This window comes from Lontra canadensis, unplaced genomic scaffold (genome assembly GCF_010015895.1).
Source record: "Lontra canadensis isolate GAN:19392208 unplaced genomic scaffold, GSC_riverotter_1.0 scaffold34, whole genome shotgun sequence".
NCBI lineage: Eukaryota > Metazoa > Chordata > Mammalia > Carnivora > Mustelidae > Lontra > Lontra canadensis.
The window spans coordinates 9,670,520-9,694,637 of record NW_022631028.1 but is presented as its reverse complement, the minus strand read 5'-3'; the positions used below and the strand labels follow the sequence as shown (position 1 = coordinate 9,694,637).

Sequence of the window (24,118 nt, the reverse complement as noted above, 5' to 3'; positions counted from 1 at the left end):
TACTGCCTGTATTCTTCTCTTGGATATTTATGGCTTCAGGTCTCACATTCAGGTCTTTAACTCATTTTGAATTAATTTTTGTGTATGGTCGAAGAAAGTGGTCCAGTTTCACCCTACATCCAGAAAATGCACTACTAGGTATTTACTGAAAAGTAAAAAAAAAACAAAAAAATACTAATATAAAGGGATACAGGCAAACTGATGTTTACAGCAGTGTTATTTACAATAGCCAAATTATGGAAACAGCCCAAATGTCCATCGACTGATGAATGGATAAAGAGGAAGTGGTATATATACACAATGGAATATTATGCAGCCGTAAAAGTGAATGAAATCTTGCAACATGAATGGAGCTAGAGAGTATAATGCTAAGCGAAATAAGTTAGAGAAAGACAAATACCATGTGATTTCACTCATATGTGGGACTTAAGAAACAAAACAAATGATCATAGGGAAAAAAAAGAGAGAGAGGGAAGCCAAGAAACAGACTAACTATAGAGAACAAACTGATGGTTACCAGAGGAGAGGTGTGGCGGGGGAAATGGGTGAAATAGGTGATGGGGATTAAGCAGTACACTTGGTGTGATGAACACTGGATGATGTACGGAAGTGTTGAGTCACTATATTGTATACCTGAAACTAAATTGCACTGTTAACGGACTGTAATTTTTTTTAAAAGATTTTATTTATTTATTTGACAGACAGAGATATCACAAGTAGGCAGAGAGGCAGGCAGAGAGAGAGGGGGAAGCAGGCTCCCCGCAGAGCAGAGAGCCTGATGCGGGGCTCGATCCCAGGACACTGGGATCATGACCTGAGCTGAAGGCAGAGGCTTTAACCCACTGAGCCACCCAGGCGCCCCAACGGACTGTAATTTAAATAAAAACTAAAGCAAAGAAAACCCTAGATGTGATTTGGTGCCCATCATTCATATTCACACTATGATTATAGTCAATTATCAAAAGGGGAGTGTTGAAGTCTCCAAGTCAGATTGTGGATTTGTCTATTTGTCTAAGTATGTTTTTTGCCTTATTGATGTGGAAGCTCGTTATTAGATGCATACTCATTTAGGTTGGTTACAACTTCTTGACAGCTTGATCCTTCTATGGTTATGAAATATTCAGGAGACTTTTTAAAAAAACATACATTAGAAGATGCCACTTTCATTCTTAAACCCCTTCAAGACTTATCACTGCACTTGAAATATTCACATACATACCATGGCCCATAAAAGGCCCTGCAGGATGGACATGCTCTGCCCACCTCTCCAACCTCATCTTCTATCAGTGGAATTTTTTTCACCTCCTAGCCTAATCTAAGGTTTTTCTGGCTTCAGGGCCTTAAATTTTTTCTTATCACTCCATTACTGTCAAAGTCAGCAGAGGTTGGGGAGCAAAATAACATACTATGGAGCCAATAAGCTCTTGATTCTGTTTGTACTTATGGCCAGGGTCTTCTATGTTGGAGATGCTCTTAAGTCTCTGCTGAGATAGACACTAACATATAAATCTCCTCTTTCAGAAGGAATAAAAATTGAAATTATGTATTTACCAAGGAATCACTTTTTGAAATGTTCCCTCATTTCACTCCCTAAGTTCATGATATTTGAGGTGAAGGAGATAAGGTCTCCAAATGTGCTTAAAAAGAACATCTTTATTGGGGCGCCTGGGTGGTTCAGTCGGTTAAGCATCTGCCTTTGGCTCAGGTCATGATCCGGGTCCTGGGATCTTGAACCCATGTCAGGTTCCCCACTCAGCAGGAAGTCTGCTTCTCACTCTGACCCTTCTTCTTGCTTGTGCTCTCTTTCTCTCAAATAAATAAGATCTTTTAAAAAAAGAACATCTTTATTGACTCTGAAATACATGCACAGCCTCTGATGCTTTAGTCAGTTTCAAGGCTGCAAGCTATTGTTTCATTTTTATTTTTTAAAAAGATAGATTTATTTATTTGTTTGTTTGTTTTTTTATTTGCTGTAGAGGGGGAGGGGTAAAGGGGAAGGAGAGAGAGAGAGAGAGATCCTCAAGTAGACTCCCTGTGGAGTGCAGAGCCCGACTCTGGGCCTGATCCCAGGATCAGGGATCATGACCTGAGCCAAAATCAAGAGTCAGATGCTTAACTGACTGATCCACCCAGGTGACCCTGTAAGCTACTGTTTTAGATAATTGCCTAAAGAATCAAAGCTGTGATTAGTGTGTAAATGGATGTTCCCAAGTCGTACCTGCTGATGTAAATGACTTGGCAGTAATTTGATGTTTGTCCCCTCTTTGTGAGTCTGTCCATTAAGCTCCATGAAGCTTCTGTAATTTAGAGAAAGCACCTTCCTTGTCCTGTTAGTGAAGTGCTTCCAAAATCTTTTCCCCATAGAAGCAGAGCTTTCCACTCACTGTTTCTGGAACACCCAGCTCTGACTTATCCTCTAGACCTAAGCTCAGATGTTACCTCCTCAGTAAGGTTTCCTGGAGAGACCCATCACCTCCACCTTCCCAGTCCCATCATTGCAAAACCCTACCGCTTTCTTTCCACCACTTCTTACACCAGTGGCTTTTGCAGCATTATTTTCTCATTTATTGCTTGCTTCCTTGATTAGACTAGAAGCAACCAACCTGGAGCCTGACGCACCACGTGACCCCTGTCCAAACTCAGACCACCGGGTATCCTGCATCAGATAGGGCCTGCCATGCCCTAACACTAACTCTAGGTTGTGTTTTCAGGCTTCAGTCCCCAGGGGACTGTCCCCTAAGCCCTCCAGACTGGGACCCCGGATCCACACCCCAGGAGTCCACCTGCCACCCAGGAGTAAACCGTGTCCTTTGGACCTGCTCAAAGCCCTCAGAGCAGGAGAAACCTGCATTCCCCCATGAGGCCACCCCCACCTTCAGTGCCCCACCAGGCCATCAACATGGAGTCTGACGCTCAGCCTGAGCCCCTCCCTCAACTCTGTCCCTAGAAAGCTCCCCTCAGCGGGGGCCCTCACAGGAGCCATGTGTCCCTGGCCCAAGTTCCCGGGTGGTCACAACACACACCTAGCCAGAAAGTGCTCTGAACAAAGGGAGTGAGTGTGGCCCGAATCACTGCACAACGCTGGCCAATTCTCACGAGCTTTCTGCCCAAATCGATATGGATTTGGGCAGAAAGCTCGTGAGAATTGGTGGAAAACCCCCAGCGACCCCCTTCTAGCTGTTCAGGCCTTCAGGGGAGCTGCCTGGGCCTGGCCTGGGGTTCCGAGTGGTCTGCAAGAAAGTGCTCTAAAAGCCAGGTGCACGCGTGGTCAAACCCTCCCTCTACTCAGCCGCCTGGGGTGCCGGTCTCAAGGCCAGCAGTTTGGCCTGCCCTGCCCCTAGGCCCTAATCCGAACCCTAGGTTGGGTTTTCAGGCTTCCGTCCCCAGGGGCCTATCCCCCAAGCCCTCCAGATTGGGGACCCCTGAGCCACACACCAGGACTTCGCCTGCCACCCAGGAGGAAACCGTGCCCTTTGGAGCTGCTCAAAACCCTCAGAGCGGGAGAAACCTGCATGCCTCCCTGAGGCCACCCCCACCTTCAGCGCCCCACCAGGCCACCAACATGGAGCCTGAAGCTCAGCCTGAGCCCTTCCCCTCAGCTCTGCCCCTGGAAAGCTGCCCTCAGCTGAGGCCCTATGGGAGCTGCGTGCCCCAGCCTGAGTTCCCAGGTGGTCGCAAACGCACCCAGTCAGAAATTGCTCTAAACAGCTGGCGCAAATATGGCCCGAGTCGCCGCACAACGCCGGCCAATTCTCATGAGATTTGTGCCCAAATCGATATCGACTTGGGCAGAAAGCTCATGAAAATTGGCCGCAAACCCCCGGCAAACTCCCTTCCACCTGTGTGGGCCTTTAGGAGAGCCTCCTGGGCCTGGCCCGAGATACCAAGTGGTCTCGGCCCAAACCCTGCAAGAAAGCACTCTAAAAGCTGGGTGCACACGTGGCCAAACCCTCCCTCTACTCAGCCCCCTGGGGAGCCAGTCTCAGCGCAGGCAGATCCCACCTGCCATGCCCCTAGGCCCTAACCCTAACCCTAGGCTGGGTTTTCAGGCTTCTGTCCCCAGGGGCCAGTCCCCCAAGCCCTCCAGATTGGGGACCCTGGAGCCACACCCCAGGAATCTGCCTGCCACCCAGATGGAAACTGTGTCACTTGGAGCTCAGGAATCCTCAGACGGGGAGAAACCTAAATGCCTCCCTGAGGCCACACCCAAATTCGGTGCCCCCCCACCCTTGTCACCAACCTGGAGCTTGTAGCACCGCGTGACGCCTGTCCTCAACTCAGACACTGGGGGATCCTGCCTCAGCACTGGCAGATTGGGCCTGCCATGTCCCTAGGCTCTAACACTAACAGGTTGGGTTTTCAGGCTTCCATCCCAAGAGGCCTGGCTCCCAAGCCCCCCAGATTAAGGACCTATGAGTGACAACCCTTGACTAACTCTAGGTTGGGTTTTCAGTCTTCCATCCAAAGAGGACTGGCCCCAAAGCCCTCCAGACTGGGGACTCCTGAGCCACACCCCAGGACTCTGCCTACCATCCAGGAGGAAACTGTGCCCTTTGCAGCTACGCAAAACCCTCAGAGGGGGAGAAACCTGCATGCTCCCCTGAAGCCACCCCCACTTTCGGTGCCCCCCAGGCCACCAACACAGAGCCTGATGCTCAGCCTGTGCCCCTCCCTGAACTCTGCCCCTGGAAATAGGGCAGAGATGCTGTGGGTCTAGTTAACTTTTGAAGTCCATGTGTCTAGCACAATGCCTGGCATAGAGATTAGGCATCCAGTAAATGCTCACATAAACGAAGGAATTCAACTGCTAAACTGTCTCAGAACCACTATAAAACATTAAATTCAAGGCTGATGGTAGATGAGGACAGGTCCTGAGGAATGAGACAGTCTGTGAACAAATGAATTACAGAAGACTCACGTTCCTGAAGACAAAACCAACAAAACACCTCCCACACCAATGAATGTCCTTTTGTTTGTGTGTCCAATATGCCTCCCTCCACTGTTGATAAGACAACTAGGTGTTAAGTATATAATTCCATTTCCTTACCTCTCAAACAGCTCTAAAAGGCCCTGACAACTGAAGGAAAAGAAAAGGAACTAGAGGAGGAAAGGCAGAACAGAAGCAAAGACAAAGAAGCCATTCAGGTCCAAATAGAACTGAACCAGGGAGAGGGACCCTTTGGAAAATGACACCAGTGCTTATGAGAAGGCAAAAATATTTAAAGAGGGTCAAAACAGGAGGCGGAAACAGAGAGGAGGAAAAGACAGGGAGGGTTTCAAGAAGAAGAGAAGAAGAAACGCTTTCTTTTTTTTTGCCAGGTGAATACATCACATATATGGGAAAATAAAGAGACCTGCTTAGAACTAAGATAGCCACAATCCATCTACACAGAATCAGCGAGGCACAGTGTCCATCTGTACTAAATGGGACTATGAGTAAGGAAATGGTGCTCCCATGGAAAGGCACAAGAAATACGGACACTGTTTCAGTGTGGCGAGATGAAGGGCTTTGGAGATGGACAGTGGTGATGGTTGCACAAGAGTGTGAATGTACTTGGTGCCACAGCACCGTACACTGAAACATGGTTCAAATGGTTGAAACCATTTTATACTGTATATCGTTTATAATAAAAATGGGGAAAAATGAAGCACAGGCACCGTTATTATATTTTTTTCAATTAAAGCCTGCTTTACACAATGTGCTTCGTGCTATTGCTTAACCTATTTCTGCCTTTGTGAATTTTTACTTCCCTAAACCCTCCCCTAAATATGCAGTTTTTCCAAAATCATCTTTCATTCTTTCATTTCCTCAGTTCTATCAGGTCCCTGTCCTTTTTCATTTCTTTTCTTGTTTTGAAATATCAGTCCTACAGCACACTCTTGTGCAGGCAAGATGTCTCTCAAAGTTGGCCAAGAAAGGAGCAGGGAGAGTCTCCCCTCTGCTACCTGCCTCCTTCTCTAACAGAGAGTCCTCTCTTGGAAGGCAGACTCTGGGAAAACATTTGGTGACCCCTGCCCCTTCTCATTCTACAGAAAATTCAAGTGGATGGACTAGAGCATCTATGGTTATCTGGACTTTCTGCTCTGGGACCAAAATTCCAAAGTCTCCAAACCAAAAACAGAAAGGAAAAGAAATTGTACATATCAACATAAATCTGCAATCCGGTAAAAATCAGCACCCTTCCCCGCACCATTCATTCCTTCATTCTTCTTTTGAAAAAATGCACACTGGACCTATATTGAAACAGGTTATTATAGACACAATAATTACTAAGAAAAGAGAGAAAGCTGAATATGAATCAACTTTTCTACGGATGTCTGGGTAATCTGAGATGTCCTCTAGTGAACAGAGGTGGGAATCTGAAAAAGGCAAAACTGATCAGAAGAGGTTATGGCCCAAGACCCATGTAAATAATAATCCTGTAAAATAATTGGGTAGATAAGATGCTATTTTGACTAAATAATTATAATAGTTAAACCACTCATATAACACTTATGTCAAATCATTTAATCCTTTCAACAACCCAATGAGCCAGTACTATATCCCCATTTTACAGATGAGGAAACCGAGACAAGGAGAGGTTAAGTTACTTGCCCAAGGTCACAGAACTATATGAAATATTCAATCAGCAGATATTTTTGTCAATAATTTACAAATGTACAGGAATAATAATCCCTTTGTTTACTCAGTGCCTTTGGTAATGTTAAGCCTCATTCTGGGCATTTCATATACATTGTTGCTAGTGCCTCAAAAACCTCGCTAGGGTGGAAATATTACCCCCATTTAACAGATGAGCTGAAATGGCGGATCTCAGGTCACTACGAGAAAAATGGCAGCACCAGGGTGAACCCAGGGCTCTGTGACACCAGGGCTCAGGCTGATATTCATCTAATGCTCACTGGACATGTTCACAACGTGAATGATGGATGTGGTCAGTCAGAGAGTAGTTGTTTCTTAAACTTCTGTGTATGTACCTGACAGTCATCTAGGAACAGAGGGAAGATTCCCAGACCTTACCCCCAAATTCTGAATTATTAGGTCTGGCACAGGCCCCTAGAACCTGCATATTGTATGTACATATGCATGTGTTTTTAAATGTTTTATTTTGAGACCATTTTAGACTTTCAGAAGACTTACAGAAAGAGTTCGGAGAGCTCTCAGCATTCTAACTGAGCTTCCCCCTGTGTTATCATCTGACATAACCACTGAGCCTTTGTCAAAACTAAGAAATTAACCATGTACAACACTATTAACTAAACTATACATTTGATTCTGATTTTAGCAGCTTTTTCACTAATTTCCTTTGCTGGTCCAAAATCCAATTGAGGATGCCACACTGCAATGAGTTGTTACGTCTTCCTTGTATCCTCCACTAGGTGACAGTTCTTCAGTCTTTCCTTGTCTTTTCACGATCTTGGCACCTTCCAAGAGTACAGGTCAATTACTCAGTAAAAGTCACTCAATTTGGTGTCCAGTGTTTTCTCATGATTAGACCGAGGTTATGCACGGTCAGGAAGAATACAGCAGAGGTGAGGTGCCCTTCTCAGTGTATCATATGTGGGCATATATGGTGCTGATATGTAGTGATGTGAACCTGGGTCACTTGGCTCTGGGGCTGTCCGCCAACATTCCCCACAATAAACATACTATTTTCCCTGTCATAATTGCCAAATGTCCTGTTTCTGGTTAAACATTTACCCCGTACTTTTAGCATTCGCTGGTAGATCTTACCTGCAGTCATTAGTATGATGGTGTTCTAAGTGTCATTTTCAATTTTCCTCATACTTTCTACAAGTATTCATTGGAAATCTTCCATAGGAAAGAGCTGCCATTTCTCTCCACTCATTCAAACTTTCTATTATTTATTTATATTAGTTTGGGTTTATGGAAAATTATTTTATTTGGGGGGTTATAATTCAATACTGTCATTATTTATTTTGCTGCCCAAACTGTTCCAACTCTGGTCATAAGGGGCTCTGTCAGATTGGTTCCCATGCCCTTCCAATTTGACCCCCCTTCTTCCTTTCTTTTTTTCTTTTCCTTTCCTTTCCCCTTCCTTACTTCCTTTCTCCTTCCCCTCCTCTTCTTTCCTCTCCTCCCATTTCCTTTCCTTTTCTTTCATTCCCTTCCCTTCCCCTTCCTTCTCCTTCCCCTCCCCTTCCTCCCTCCCTTCCTTCCATTTTTTATTTTAGCTCATTGTTAATTGCCAGCCCCACAATACACTCTGCTTCTAGCTTCTTTCAGTGGATAGAGCTAGGAAATACATGTATGTATACTAATCACTGCATACACATAAATCTATAATTATCTATCTATCCAACTGTCCATCTATCTCTTCATCCGCTTAAAAAAATGAGTTCACGTGGATCCCTGATCTCAAGAGCCTGTGTGCGTGAGTGTGACTTGGAGAAATCATTTATTAAAGGTCAAGAGAATTTTGAGCTTTGATTATTGGGGTGTTGGGCTGAGATTTAAAGAATTGGGTATGGTTTTAATAAGTGAGGCTAGAGGTGGGGGAGTGAAGTGGCCTGGGTATCGTCCCCAGGCGCTAGTTTGGAGGAGGATAATATGCTCTCAGGACAGTGGCAGAGCAGCCCTTCTGTAGTGGCAAGCCCTGATCTGGAATGACGCTGAAGAACGAACAGGGGAACTCAGTTGGAATGTGGAGGGCCCTGAACAAAGGGCTGAGGGTTTGGACTTGATGCTACATGGGAACAGGGACTCCAGGAAAGTTCTGAGCTCAGAATTCACATGCTGAGAGTAGCATTCAAAACCCAAAACCCCAGGAGTGGCATGCAGGAGGGAAGGGACACAGATGGCAGGGAGACTAGTAAACAGGGCGATTCAATCATCCTGCTCTCTATTATCACTGCCGTATTTATTTTTGTATTAATGTAAATGCAGCCAGACCCAGAACACCTGGTCAGAAAGAGGCCCGCACTTTCACAGTATGTCTCTTGCAAATGTGAGTGGAGAGCTTCAGTACCCTACGAAAAGCTTTGATGTTCTTGTTTTCTTCTCTTTCTGACTGGTTCGCCATTTTAAAAAATTCTCCAAATTACACAATACATGAATGCAGGCTTGTGTGTTATAAAAACACAGATAAGGCAGCAATCTGTGGTGTCAGAAATTCAAGTTGCTCTTTTCTTGCCTGTCCTCTGCACACCACTACCCCACGCCCCCACACCCTCTCTCCTTTCATTAGAATGAATTAATGATAACACTTCGGTGAACATCACCCTGGTGCTTTCTACACATTTATCTATTCGTATATGCGATTGTAATATGGCTAGGCATTCAGATCTCAACTCAGTTGTTACCTCCTCAGAGGTCCCTCTCCCCATCACTCTTTAAACTCATAAAATTTTTTCCCCTAATTCTTATTACTACCCGAAGTTAATGTATAATTAACTTTTTTTTTTTTTTTTTGGTCCTTCTCCCTTGGATTGAGATATAAGCTCTGTAAGCACAGAAAATTTGTTTGTCTTGGCCCCAATCATATTTCGAGGGACAGCCACATAGATGGGGCTCCATAAACACCACTGAATGAATGGCTGTGTGTATCAATTTTTGTGTGCTCATATACACATGCATAAACATAGGTGCTTTCGGATTCTTTTAAACAGAAGTGGAATCCTGCTACACATACTTGCTAATCGTCTGCTTTGAGGTACTTCCCTCTCATTTTGGACGCACAGAGAACAAAGGACTTCCTGTTCAATGCTGAATTCTCAAATATCCTATTTGATAATGTTAAAATAGTTTAGGTTGGGGGGAGAATCATGAACACTTAGAAAGTGTTGTTCCTATGTAGTGTTTTTTCCCTGTTTTTTAAAAAATATATTGGGAATTTGAACAAAAATAAATATCCATTTTTTTTTATTAAGTAGTGATCTATCATTTTAACAGTTTTCAGATTTTAAGATTGGTCCTTAAATTACCAGCTTAAAACAGAGTGGCACAGGAGACAGTCTATCAATTTTTATTTTTGCTTCTATTGTGCCCTCTTGTGGAATTACATGTAACTGACAGGCTCATTTTTGTGAAGTTTTTTTTAAAAAAGAGCAGAACGTACCAATGTCAGGACTACATTCACATGTGGTCCCCATTAACAACCTAGATTCCTCTGATCAGTTTAATCTTTGATCTCCATGCAGACAAAAGTCAGCCTACCTCTGAGCTGGGCAAATCAATGATGGCTTTGTTCAGAATGACTCTCCTAGAATTCTGGCTCATCAAACTTGTATTCGGTCTTTGATTTCATCATCTCAGCTGTGTGGCCAACTGTTGTATCAGCATGCAGGACGTTTTCCACAGGCCTTGTGTTACTGAAGTTACTGAAGGTATCTGCTTTCTCTGGTGCATTCTGAGATAATGGCTCTCTCAGATCTTCCATCTGCTTCCATCCCTTTTGGCTTTCTTCCTCCTGTTATCAGATGTTGCAATCCCAGCCAGCAAGTACACACTATATTTCCCTGTTGACTGTAGACATCTTGTTGGCCATGGCAACTGTCATTTAGAACAGGCTAGTTTTTTAGTCAGACAGTGCCTCCCCAGAGGATGCGTCCTCTGCTAGGGAGTTGCTGGAAACAGGATCATTGGGTTACCAGGAACTGTGGCTCTTCACAAGAATTGGAAGTTTTCTAAGAATGTTTTCCCTTTCCTTATATTTGAGGATCAAATCTAACTGACATTTACTGAGTATTTACTGGGTGCAAGGCTGGACACTCTTAGAAGTACGGTAGCTTCAAATCTTCTATATTGCCTATGAAGGCACTTGCTCAAGCCCGGGTTGTAAGTATACATGCTTCTTTCCTTCCTGCCTTCGTTCATTTGTTTGTTCCTTCCTTCCCTCTGTCCACCCATATAAATAGTTTTACAGAGTGCCTTAAAATTTTTTTTAATTTATTTTTTAATTAATTTTTTTATTTTTTATAAACATATAATGTATTATTAGGCCCAGGGGTACAGGTCTGTGAATTGCCAGAGTGCCCTTTGTGAACATGTACTATGCGCTACTGTAGGTGCTGGAGACCAAAGATCTTTTTCCTGATTGGAGGCACATGCTAGTGGGAGAAGTAAAAAAATGGAACAAAGAAGTACATCAGGTAGTATTCTCAATTTGAAGACAGGATAGAGGAAAAGCAAAGGGAGGGGGTGCAGCAATTTTAAATACAGCAGCCATATTAAACAACAAAGCAAAGACATGTGTACTTTTGTTGTCCCCATTGACAGTGGAAGAACGGAAGGTTCAGGGGAGGAGGCATTTTGGGAACACTTTGGGAGGAGGCATGTTTTGGTAATGGATAGGATAAAATTCAAGCAAGAAGTAGAGCGGAATAATTATACTATAGAAGAAATTTGGGCTAATTTGCAGAAAGGATACAAATCAATACATTCCTCAGAGTTGTGAAGAGTTAATGAAATCCTAAACCTCAAGAGCCTAGCATGTGTCAAGTGCAGCAGACACTGCATGATCTTTGGCCACCTATCATACATTCTTCTTTCAGGGCTATGTTCTGAAGATGTATCTTAAGCCCATTTCTCAAACTATTTTCAACTGGCACCTCAAAGAAAGAAATGCATTTACATCACGACTCTAGCACAAGCGTACGTAAATACATAAAACAGAAACAAAGATTTCAAAAATGGCATTTGCCCTTACTATAGGCAATGCATGCTCATTATACTAATTTTTTTTTCAAAATCTGATCATAATCCACTGAATTAATTTGAAGAGTTGTCAGTAAGTAATTTTCCACAATTTGAGAAATACGAGGATTGAAGTTAACAAAGGCTTGGTAAATAATTAAATGTAGGTAGGTAAACAGAAAGACAGACAGGAGGACAAATTTCTACGTCTCCCACCGCATTTCCTACTTTCTAACTGACCACCAATTCTAATTCTTTAAATTGTTTTTTGGATTTGTACCTTCATGTTGCTAAATAATATGCTTTAGTAACAGCTTTTTCTCTTAATCTATAGCATTTCTGACACCAAATGTGTCAATTCTCCAATCTGTGCAACGGCCCGGTGTCCTGTGATTCAATTATGACACTAACTACTGGTTGGTGCAGACCCCATAGGGGAAGAGCCCAGTCTGCCAAAACTGCCCCTCACTTCAGATGCCAATCATAGTACTTGGTTCTCACCCACACTTCTGCCTAATTTGGCTACAAGTACATAAGAGTTCCCATGATCTGCTCCTCAGGCTGGATGATTTGCTAGAACAGCTCAAAAAACTCCGAAAAACACTCACTTTTATGGATTTATTATAAAGGATATAATAAAGGATACAGCTGAAGAGGTACAAGGGTGAGGTCCAGAGGGGTCCTGAGAACAGGAGGTTCCGTTCTTACAGAGCATGGGCTATGCCACCATCTCAGCACACATATGTGTTTGCCAATCTAGAATCTCCTCAAGCCCCATACTTTACAGATTTTTATGGAGGCTTCACCACATGGATATGATAGTTTATTAACTCGATCTCTAATCTCTACCTCCCCTTCCCAGAGGTTGGGGAATAGGGTGGAAAGTTCCAAGCTTCTAATCATGCCTTGGTCTTTCTGATGACCAGCCCCCATCCAGGAGCCCACCAAGAATTATTTCACTGGAACAAAAACCACTCCTCTCACCCAGGGAATTCCAAGGGATTTAGAAGCTCTGTATAAGGTGCTCCTAAACCCCAATTACTCAGGAAATTACAAGATTTTTAGGAGCTGTGTCAGAAAGAAGGTCAAAGACCCAATACTAGAATGAAATATATTCCTAGCACCCTTATCACTCAGAAAAATCACAAGAGTTTTAGGAGCTGTGTATCAATAACCAGAAGCAGAGCTCAAATATGTATTTCTTACCATGTCACACATGCCTTGTCTGGTGACTTTATACTCTAGAAAATAATTTAGTTCCCTTTAACACAAGTCCCAACCCCACCATGCTTCTCAAATACATATCTCATCCCCCAATAGAGCATATCAAAATACCGATTGGATCAATATACAATGTTATCTTTTGTAGCAACATGGACAGGACTGGAAGAGATTATGCTGAGTGAAATAAGTCAAGCAGAGAGAGTCAATTATCATATGGTTTCACTTATTTGTGGAACATAACAAATAGCATGGAAGACAAGGGGAGATGGAGAGGAGAAGGGAGTTGAGGGAAATTGAAAGGGGAGGTGAACCATAAGAGACTATGGACTCTGAAAAACAATCTGAGGGTTTTGAAGGGGCAGGGGGTGGGAGGTTGGGGGAAACAGGTGGTAGGTATTGGAGAGGTCACGGATTGCATGGAGCACTGGGTGTGGTGCAAAAACAATAAATACTGTTACGCTGAAAATAAAAAATAAAAAATAAAAAAATAAAAAAATAATAAAACTAGCTGGTAGTGGGTATTAAGGTAGGCACATATTGCATGGGGCACTGGGTGTGATGCATAAACAATGAATCATGGAACACTGAGAAAATAAAATAAAGCTATTTGTTTTAAATACAAAAAAAATATATATATATAATGTTATCTTATCATGGCCATTTAAATACTATTTATAATCAAGCCATGGAGTGAACCACAATCCTTGACCTTTCCATACAATTCTATTTTCCCTGGAATTTTGTCTTTTTTGCGGTTAACATTTTGCTCGGTTTTATACATATGTAGCAAAGTTTATTCCACAGCTCCCTAAATGGCTTCCATCAGATTGCAGTGCAGCTGTCACCTTCTTTGCCCTGAGACTTCTTTTATGTCTCTTTTGTGGGATTCCTGGCTTCCAGGGTCCCACGTCTTCCTCTTTTTTGATGCACTCCTTCATTCTGGTGGAGCAGTGTATCAGCAGCTCCCTGAGAGAAGACTTAGAGGAAGTAAATATCTTAAAATTGTGCGCATCTGAAAATGTCTCGATTCTATCTATATGATTGATTTGTAGTTTGTCTGGGTGTGGAATTCTAGGTTGGAAATGATAATGCTCTGATGTATAAGGCATTGATCCAGTATTTTAACAATTCCAATAATGCTGTTGAGAAATCTGGAGCCCTTCTGATTTCTGATCCTTTGGATGTGAAATCCCCTTCCCCCCCCCCCCAGTGGCACCTAATTTGATCTTTTCTCCCTATTGCTCTCAAAGTTCAAGTCCCTTCTTCCATTTGATCTAGACTGCTGTTGAATCCCTTGAATTTTTCAGGCAGTTATTGTATTCTTCAGCTCTGTGATTTCTGTTCGGTACTTTCCTCTGTTTTCTATCTTTTTGTTGAAATTTTGACTTTGTCAATGCATGGTTTTCAGACTTTGGTGAGCATCTTTATTGCTGTTACCTTTTTAATTAGGTAAATCACTTATCTCCATTTCATTAGGGTCTGTTTCTAGAGTTTTATCCCGTTTTTTAATTTGGAACATAATTCCTCTATTCCTTCATTTTCATTGACTCTCTGTGTTGGTTTCTGTGCATTAGGTAAAACAGTCACCTCTCCCAGTCTTGACAGAGTGATCTTGTATAGGAGATGAAGCTTTTCAGTCAACCTAAAACTAAGCTGTCCCTCAAAACTTTGTGATGATTCATGCCACCTTCTTTGTTAGGGGTGCCCAGTAGTTGACAGTGTGCTAAGACCCATTTCGATATTGGTGGTATGGGTATTTTCTTGCTTGCCAAATATGTAGGAATCAGTTAGTTTCTAAATTTCTTTCTGAGGGAATTGTTCCATGTGTACGGGTAGCTTCAGTGTGTCCATGAGAGGAGGTGAATTCATGAGGTTCCTACGTTGCCATCTTGGCCTGGAACCCTGAAAGCTGAAGCCAATTTACCTGATGCTATCTTTTTTTTTTTTTTTTTAATGTGATAGTCTTTTGATGGGTTCCTTCAATCTGGAAATCTATATCTTCTTGTTCTTAGAAATTTTCTTGAATTAATTTCAAGGCTGATTCCAACACTTTGTGTACTGTTCTCGCTTTCCAGAATTACTGTTGTTCAGATGTTGAATCTGTCCTCTGTCTATTCATTTCTCTATTCCCCGTCTCATTGATTCTTATTATTACTCCAAATAATTTCCTCAACTTTTTTTGCAGTTTTTCAATTGAGTTGCTCATTTCTTTCTTTCTTTTTTTTTAAAAAGATTTCATTTATTTATTTGACAGAGAGAGAAATCACAAGTAGGCAGAGAGAGAGGGAGAAGCAGGCTTCCTGGCTAAGCAGACAGCCCGATGTGGGGCTTGATCCCAGGACCCTGAGATCATGACCTGAGCCGAAGGCAGAGGTTTAACTCACTGAGCCACCCAGGTGCCCCGAGTTGCTCGTTTTTGCTACCACATTTTGAATCATAAACATTTTGGTTTTAATCTTTAAATGTTCCTTTCTTTCTTTCTTTCCTTCCTTCTTTCTTTCTTTCTTTCTTTTTCTTTCTTTCTCTTTTTTGTAGAATCCTATGCTTCTCCATGTAATATCTTCTTTTATTTCTCTGAGGATACTAATGACAATTTCTTCAGAAGTTGTATTTATCTTGCATAGATTATTTGCTCTAAGTGGATGTTTTCTCTTTGCTTGTTTTGGCCTCTGTCTTTCCTGTTAGAGGGCTTCTTCAAATGTCTAGTGATTTCTGGATTTCCATTAGTATTTAAGAGTCACTTGAAAGCATGTAGAGGGGACTTGTCAGCTGTGTGCTTCAGTGTAGCAAGTACTGGCTGTGTTGCCTTGACAGGGAATCCCCTGATATTAGTGTCCTTAAATTCCCACAGATATTTCTTTCAAATCCCTGCCTAAAAGGTATAATTTTCCTTGCAAGGTTCTGGGAACTATGTATGAGTAGTGTCTGGAGTCTTAACATTCATATGTAAGTTGCTTTTTTTTTTTAAGATTTATTTATTCATCTTAGAGAGAGAGCATGCATGCGAGTTGGGGGAGGGGCTTAGGAAGAGGTAGAGAGAATGTCAAGCAGATGCCACACTGAGCATGGAGCCTGACATAGGACCCAATCACACAACCCCAAGATCACGATCTGAGTAGAAATCAAGAGTCGGACATCCAACCGACTGAACCAACCCACTGTCCCATATTTAAGTTTTTGATTGAATCTCATGTTTCAACATGATGCCCTCAGTTGTGCCTTGACTTCCCTAGTCCAGAGATACTCTGTTTTACCTTCTCTGGAAACAAAACCTCCAGTCTTTTGCCCAGGGTAGGAGTGAAGTAGATTCCCAGTTACATGGTATAAAACATGCAATCTGGGAGTCTAACTGCTCCTTAAAGACACTTGAACCAAACCCCATGATTTTAGGTTCATCTTTACTGCCACTTCCAGACATAGCTGGTGCCACCAAATCACTGGCCCTTTGTGGGTTGTGTCATGTAACTCAATTACTTCTGGGTTTTCCTCACTGCTGGTTAAAGATACAGATGCCTCAAAGTAGCTAAGTTGGTTACTACCATTCAAAATATATTTTGAGACTTAATTGCGTCCTCTCCTGTTCTTTTGTCTTCAACTAGAATGTTTATGCTCTTTAAAAAATGAATTATGAATTTAAGTATAGTTTTAGGAAAGAATGAATTTCAATGCAAATGTTTTGCTTGCCATCTCTAATCAAACCCAAGCCTAGATGACTAAACTTCTCTCCCATTCTCAGAGCCCCTAACATCCTTTCAATCAAATCTTCTGATTAACTCACCCTGAGTGAATTATGATTGCTTGCAACCAAAGAATCATGTTACAATAGGTAATCAACAAATATTAAATGTTGATTTTTATACTGTGCTTCATAACAAAATGGTGATTCCAGAACTACTAGGATGGTAATCATGTTGGGGACAAAAAGACAATTAACTACAATGTGTCTGATATTTTAATAGTAGTGTTCTCTGCTGGTACATGCTATAATTGTCCTGTGTTGGTTATGTCTTGGCTAACTAGACCAAAAAAAAATGTTCTTACTATTAGCCAAGATAAGGTCCTTTTGGGAAAAAAGTTAATAATCTCAGTAGTTTCATGCCACATATCAGTCCTCATAATAATAGCAAGTATAATAAAAATAGCAACTCACACTTACTATGTGCCAGGCACAGTCCTTAAGGGTGTTAAATATATTAGCTAATTTAAATTTTCACAACACTATTGTTGTCAGTTGGTAATATTCTTATTCCCATTTTACAGATGAATAAATTAAGGCAAATAAAATTTCCCAGGTTACAAAGTGGTAAATGGTAGAAGCATGAATTCAGATCTGAATATATTTGGGCTGTTTTAGAGTCTGTGGGTTTTGTTTTTTGTTTTTGTTTCTTTGAGAGAGCAAGCAAGCATGAGCAGGGGAGGGAAGGGGCAGAGGAAAAGAGAAAGAATCTTAAGCAGGCTGCACACTCAGTGCAATGAGGGGCTTGATTTCATGATTCTGAGATCATGACCTGAGCTGAAACCAAGAGTCAGACATTAAACTGACTGAGCCAAACAGGCACACCCACAGTCTGCGGTCTTATCAACCACATCACACTGTCTCTGTATATTTCAAATTAATTTCTATCTCCATTAAATGCTTCCTAGTACTGTGGCTGTTAAGTTTCTTAAAGGCCCTGCTATTTCTGTGTGTGTGTGTGTATGTGTGTGCGTGTGTGTGTATTCCTCATCTTAACAGAGTAAAATAACTTTCTGAAGAAAAAGGTGTTACAAAACTAGCTATTTCTTTTTTGATTTTAAAATTTTACTTATATATTTGAGAGAGAGAGAGAGAGTGCTGCAGCGGGGTGGGTGGGTGGTGGGCGGGGAGGAAGAGAACCCCACACGGACTCCACACTGAGTACAGAACCCAGTACCGAGTATGGCCTGGGCCTCGATCCCATTACCCTGAGATCACAACTGGACCCAAGATCAAGAGCTGCTCAAATGACTGAGCCAAACAGGTGCCCCAGAACTATGCATTCTTAAGTCAGATAGTTATCTACTGTCTGTCCTCTCCAGCATAACTTCCTTCATCTTCTGACAAGAACAACACTCCTTTCTATGAAAAAACCAAATCTTTGAGGTTCAGATGCTGGGGACCCCTCTTGCCCATGGATTAGAATGTGATTTAACTTGGGCTACACATAGTGTCTTATCTTTCTGGCTAGAACAATTGTTCAGGGATGAGCACATGAGCTGTGTAGGGCCAATCACAATATACCCCAAGATTTTTATGACAGTTATTAAGTACCACACTTTTGTTTTCTCTTAAAGCAGCTTTACTGAAATCTAATTTACATATCAATTCATCCATTTAAAGTGAATGGTTCAATGGTTTTTAGTATATCACAGAGTTGTGCAACATCATCACAAACTAATTTTAGAACATTTTTAGCACCTCAAAAAGAAATTCTGGACACATTAGTAGTTAGTCCCTATTCTTCCCAACCTGATTAGCCCTAGGCAAACACTAACCTACTTTTTATCCTATAAATAGCTGTGCCTATTTAGGACATTTCATATAAATGGAATCATATCATATGTGATGTTTCTGAATGGCTCCTTTCACTTAGCACGTTTTCAAAGCACACCCATCCTGTAATGTGTATCAGTACTTCTTCTCTGTTTACTGCCAAGTACAATTCCATTTCATGAACAGACTACATTTTATTTATTCAGTCAACAGTTGATGAATATTTGGGCTATATCCATCTTTTAGCTCTTAAAAATAATGGTGCTATGAATATTTGTGTACATGTGTTTTAATTTCTCTCCATTAGCTAGAAGTGGAGTCGTTGAGTTATCCGGTAACTCTAGGTTTAATCTTTTGGGGGAAATGGCAGACCATTTTCCAAAGTAGCTGTACCAGTTTACATTTTCACCAGCAGTGCACAAGGTTTCCAGTTTGTCCACATCCTTGCCCACATTCGCTATAATGTCTTTTTGATTTCAGCCATCCTCATGGTGTGAAGTGGCATCTCAATGTGGTTTTGATTTCACTCCCCTGATGGCTAATGATGTTGAGCATCTTTTCATATGTATATTTCTCCTTTTTATATCTTCTTTGGAGACACAACTATTCAGATCCTTTGCCCATTTTTTAATTGGGCTATTTATCTTTTTATTATTGAGTTGTAAGAGTTATTTATACATTCTAGATCAAGTCCCTTAACGGATATGTGATATGCAAATATTTTCTCCCATTCTGTGGATGTCTGCATACTTTCCTGATGGTATTATTTGAAGTGCAAAAGTTTTCAATTTAGATGTAGTCCGAATTACCCAGTTTTTCTTTTGTTGCTTGTGTTTTTAGTAACATATCTAAAAAAAAAACAAAAACAAAAGCAAAACAGAAAAACACTAATAGAAGATCGTGAAGATTTACTCCTATGTTTTCTTCTAAGACTTTTATATTTTTAGCTCTAATATTTAAGTCTTTGATCATTTCAATTAATTTTTGAATACGGTTTGAGGTAGGGAATACAACTACATTCTTTTGCATGTGGATAACCACTTTTTTGGGCACTCTTTGTTGAAAAGATTACTCTTTCCCCATTGAATTACTCTGTAACTATGACGGTTTTTTTTCTGGACTCACTTCTCTTCCATTGATCTCTATGTCTATCCTTATGCTAGTACTGCATTGGCTTGGTTACTGTACCTTTGTAGTAAATTTTGAAATCAGAAAATTAGAGCCTTCCAACTTTGTCCACCTCTCCCAAGATTGTTTCGAATATTCTGGGTCCCTTGAATCAATCTCCCTCCCCTCCCCTTTTCTTTTTTTCTTTTCTTTTTTTCTTCCTCCCTTCCATCCCTTCCTTTCTTTTCTTTCCCCCTCCCTCCTCTTTCCTCCCTCCCTTCTCTCCTCTCTTTCTCCCTTTCTCTGTTTCTTTCTTTCTTTCTTTCTTGTAAAGATTATTTTTTAAAAGAAGTTTTAGGTACACAACAAAATTAAGAGAAGGTACAGAGATTTCTCCTATACCCCGTCTCTACACATGCATAGTTTCCCCTATTATCAACATCACTTACAAGAATGGTATATTTCTTAGCAAGGATGAACCTACATTAACACATCATAATCACACAAAGTCCATACTGTACATTAGGGTTCACTTTTTGTGTTGTACATTCTATGGGTTTGGACCAATGTACAGTTACATATAGTCATCATAATATCATATAGAGTACTATCACTACCCTTAAAATCCTTGGTGGACTCCCTGTTCATCCTTTTCCCAGGCTATCCTTCAACCAGGCAAACACTTTCATTGCTCCATAGCTTTGCCTTTTCCAGAATGTCATATAACTGGAATCATAGAGTGTGTAGCTTTCTCATATTGGGTTCTTTCACTTAGTAATATGCATTTAAGTTTCCTCCATGACTTTTCATAACTTAACAGCTTGATTCTTTTTCAGCACTGAGTAACATCCCATTATCTAGATGTGCCACAGTTTCTTTATCCACTCCCCTGCTGTGGGACATCTTGGTTGCTTCTAAGTTTTCAAAACTGTGAATAAAACTGCTATAAACATTCAAGCAGAGGTTTTTGTGCGGACAAAATTTTTCAGCTACTACCAAAAAGTGCAACCTCTGGTTCCCATGGTAAGGGTGTGTTTCATTTTGTAAGAAACCACCAAACTATCTCCCAAAGTGGCTGTTCCATTTTGCATTCCCACCAGCAAAGCATGAGAGTTCCTGCTGGTCCACATCCTCATCAGCATTTGGTGTTGTCAGTATAGTGGAATCTCATTATTGTTTTAATTTGCATTGATGATATATGATATAGAGCCTCTTTTCATATGCTTATTTGCCAACTGTATAATTCCTTGATTAGGGGGTTTTGGTCCATTTTTAAATCAGGTTGTTTATCTCTTACTGTTGAGTTTTAAGAGTTCTTTGCATATTTTGGATAACAGTCCTTTATCAGAAATGTCTTTTGCAAATATTTTCTTCCAGTTTACAGCTTGCCTTCTCATTCTCTTGATATTGTCTTTCAGAGAGCAGAAGTTTTAAAATTTAATGAAGTTCAGCTTACCCATTATTTCTTTCATGGATCATGTCTTTGGTGTTACATCTAAAAAGCCACCACCATACCCAAGGCTATCTAGGTTTTCTCCTATGTTATCTTCCAGGAGTTTTATAGTTTTGCATTTTATATTTCAACATCTGATCCATTATTTTTGTGAACTGTGTAAGGTTTGTATCTATATTTATAATTTTGTTTATGGATATCCAGTTGTTCTAGCACCATTTTGTGAAAAGACTATATTTGTTCTACCATATTACTCCTTTGTCAAAGATCAGTTGACTATATTTATGGGGGTCTATGTATAAGCTTTCTATTCTGTTCCACTGATTATCTGTCTATTCTTTTGCCTATACCACTCATTTTGATCACTATAGCTTTACAGTAAGTCTTGAAGTTGGGGAGCATGAATCACCCAACTTCGTTCTTTTCCTTCAATATTATGTGGGCTATTCTGAATCTTTTGCCTGCCCATATGAACTTTAAAATCAGTTTGTTGTTATCCGTATGATAACTTGGTGGGATTTTGATTGGGATTGTGTTGACTCTATAAATCAATTTGGGAAAGAGTGATATCTTGACAATATTGAATATTCCTATCCTATTAAGGTCCTAAAGCTTACTTTTAAAGATCCATTTAGTATGATATTAGCTGTAGGGTTTGTTTTTTTTTGTAGTTTTTATCAAGTTGATAATGTTTCCTTTAATTCCTAGTTTATGGACAATTTTTTTATCATGAATAAATGCTGGATATTGTCAATTTTTTTTCTGCATCTATTGATAAGATGACATGATTTTCCTCTTAGCCTGATGGTGTGGTGAACTTCATCAATTGACTTTTTAATGCCAAACCAGCCTTGCATACCTAGGATAAATCCCACTTGGTCATGGTGTATAATTCTTTGTATGCTTTTTAAAAATTTGATTTGCTAATATTTTGTTGAGTATTTTTACATCTATGTTAGTAAGAGCTACTAGTCTGTAGCTTTCTTTTCTTAATATGTCTGTCTGATTTTGCATTAGAGGAATGGTGGCCTCACAGAATGAGTTAGGAAGTATTCCCTCTTCTTCTATCCCTTTGAAGAGATTATAGAGAATTGGTATAACTTCATCCTTAAATGTTTGATAGAATTCACCAGCCTGTCTGGCTGGTATTTTTTGTTTGTAAGGTCATTAATTATTAATTCAATTTTTAAAATTTCTTTTTTAAAGATTTATTTATTTCACACAGAGAGAGAATGCATGCACATGGGAGAGAGGCAGAGGGAGAGAATCTTCAAGCAGACTCCCCAGTGAGGGCCCAATCCCAGAACACATGAGATCATGACCTGAGATGAAACCAAGAGTTAGACACTCAACTGAATGAGCTACCCAGGCATTCCCGATTCAGCTTCTTTAATAGACTTAAGCCTGTTCAGATCATCTATTTTTTTTTTGTGAGACTTTTGACAGTTTGTGTCTTTCAAGGAAGCAATCCATTTCATTTAACTTACCATTTGTGGTCATGGAGATGTTAGTACTTTTTAAAATTATACTTTTAATGCCCATCAAAAGGAATCTATAATAACTTTATTTCTAATATTAGTAATTTGTGTCCTCTCTGCTTTTATTTAGTTAGCCTGACTAAAAGCTTACTTATGTTATAGTTACTGTATGGATTTTATGATAAGCTGGGCACTTTCTGCAGTGAAGCCAACTGAAATTTTGCTAAAGGCTGTACTAAATATACAGACAATGGTGAGGACTACAGCCATCTTAAAATATTGAGTCTTTTGACCTATGAACATGAGCCTTCTTTCCATTGACTGCACTCTAATTTCTTTCAACAACTCTTAAAATTTTCAGAGTACAACTTTTGTATTCAATTTGTTAAATTTATTATTTTTGTTATTATAAATAATAAATTGATTTTAAAATTTTATTTCTGGATTGTTCATTGCAAGTATTTAGAAATAAAATTGCTTTTGTGTCTTGGTCTTCTATCTGGCAACCTTACTAAATTTTATTAGTTTTCCTCCTTTTTAGAATGGATTCCCTAGGGTTTTCTATGTATGATATGATGCCATTTGAAAATAGAGATAGTTTTACTTCTTTCTTTCAAATCAGAGTTCAGTCTATTCCGCTTTCTTGCTTGAATGCCCTGACTAGAACTTCCAATGCAATGATGAACAGAAATTTTGAGAGCATATAACTATTTTTCTGATCTTAGAGGTAAAGTATTCAGTCTTTTACGGTTAAATACGATGCTAATTGTAAGGTTTTTGAGGATGCCCTTCAGCAGGTTGAGAGAGTTCTCTTCTATTCCTAGGGTTGAAAGTTTTTTTTTTTAAATTTTATTTATTTATTTGACAGACAGAGATCACAAGTAGGCAGAGAGGCAGGCAGAGAGAGAAGGGAAGCAGGCTCCCTGCTGAGCAGAGAGCTGGACGTGGGGCTCGATCCCAAGACCCTGAGATCATGACCTGAGCCGAAGGCAGCGGCTTAACCCACTGAGCCACCCAGGTGCCCGGGTTGAAAGTTTTTATCTCGAAAGTGTATTCGATTTTGTCAAATTTGTTTCTGCATCTCTTGAGATGTTCATGACATCTTTAATCTGTTTGCGTGTTACATTACATCAATTGATTTTAACAGGTTAAACCAACTTTGTGTTCTTGGGAAAAATTCCACTTGGTAATGGTGTAAAATCTTATTTTGAGTTGCTGGATTCTATAGTAGAGGATATATATAGTTGAGGATATATATGTATTGGTTGAGGATTTTTTCCATCTACATTCATGAGTAATTGCGCTGTAGTTTTCTTTTCTTGTGATGTCACTATATGGTTTTGTTAACAGGTTAACATGTGGTCTAATATAATAATTTGTAAACATTCACTTCTTTTCTGTTTTATTAATTAATTAATTAGTTTTTAAGAGAGGGAGGGAGAGTCAGGGGGGATGGGCAAAGGGAGGAGGAAAGAGAGAATCGTGAGCAGACTCCGCGCCTAATGCAGAGGCTGACAGAGCGCCTCATCTCATGACCCTGAGATCATGACCTGGGCTGAAATTAAGGGTCAGACGCTTGACGAATAAGCTACCCAGGCACCCCTCTGCTTGTTTGTTTGTTTGTTTTTAAGAGATTGGAAAGAACTGGTACTAATTCTTTTTTTTTTTTTTTAAGATTTTATTTATTTATT

General features: G+C 40.4%; 1 protein-coding gene across 2 annotated transcripts in view; it reads right to left on the bottom strand.

Moving 5' to 3' along the window:
* The window catches only part of GXYLT2 (glucoside xylosyltransferase 2), a 109,453-nt gene that overhangs the window by 23,052 nt on the left and 62,283 nt on the right, over positions 1-24,118 (bottom strand). The gene's annotated exons all lie outside the window — the stretch shown is intronic.